Source organism: Meleagris gallopavo, unplaced genomic scaffold (genome assembly GCF_000146605.3).
Source record: "Meleagris gallopavo isolate NT-WF06-2002-E0010 breed Aviagen turkey brand Nicholas breeding stock unplaced genomic scaffold, Turkey_5.1 ChrUn_random_7180001997854, whole genome shotgun sequence".
NCBI lineage: Eukaryota > Metazoa > Chordata > Aves > Galliformes > Phasianidae > Meleagris > Meleagris gallopavo.
This window is the reverse complement of record NW_011255775.1, coordinates 1-689: the sequence shown is the minus strand read 5'-3', so window position 1 is coordinate 689 and position 689 is coordinate 1. Positions and strand designations below refer to the sequence as shown.

Below are 689 nucleotides of genomic sequence, written 5' to 3'. Positions count from 1 at the left end.
CCACAGGGAACCTGGGATGGGATCCGGCAGTGGGCACTCCAGAGCATGGCACGGTCCCTTGCAGGCACACGTGGGCTATTAGACAAGCGCCTGCTGCAGTGATGGAAGGCAAAGCCAGACGAGACAGTGGAGAGAAGAAAGGGAAAAGGAGAGGAGCGAATCAAGAAGTGAGGCAAGGAAGAAAAGGCCAAATTGACACTAACTCAGTAGGGACTACAAAACAGCATATCGGAACGCTGTCCCCAAACACAAAAGCTCACGCCTCCCGCGGCCAGCCCGCCGGCGCGGGAGCGGAGGGCAACAAAAGCCCGTCAGCAAAAGCCTACAGCACCCGGTATTCCCAGGAGGTCTCCCATCCAAGTACTAACCAGGCCCGACCCTGCTTAGCTTCCGAGATCGGACGAGATCGGGCGTTGCCAGGGTGGGATGGCCGTAGACGCTGCGTGCTCCTGCTCCGGCCCTCTTGCCAGCTGCACGCCACCGCCCGCCACCATGGGAAAACAAGGGCCACAGCCCCAAAGCCGGCCAACCACAACGCGACCCCACGCTGCCCGCAATTCCCCGCACGTCACCCACACAACCGTACAACCCGGACCCAACCTCCCCACGCCTTCGCACATCCCCCGACATCCACCCTACCCAACGCGCGTTGACCCTACGCCACTTACAACCCTGGCACGGAACGCCTC

General features: G+C 61.5%; 1 non-coding gene across 1 annotated transcript; it reads right to left on the bottom strand.

Annotated features, from left to right (window-relative positions):
- Positions 1 to 319: 319 nt before the first annotated feature.
- Positions 320 to 438, bottom strand: LOC116217842. Its single transcript, XR_004162554.1, has one exon. It is a non-coding gene; the product is annotated as a 5S ribosomal RNA (ribosomal RNA).
- Between the last annotated feature and the right edge of the window lie 251 nt (positions 439 to 689).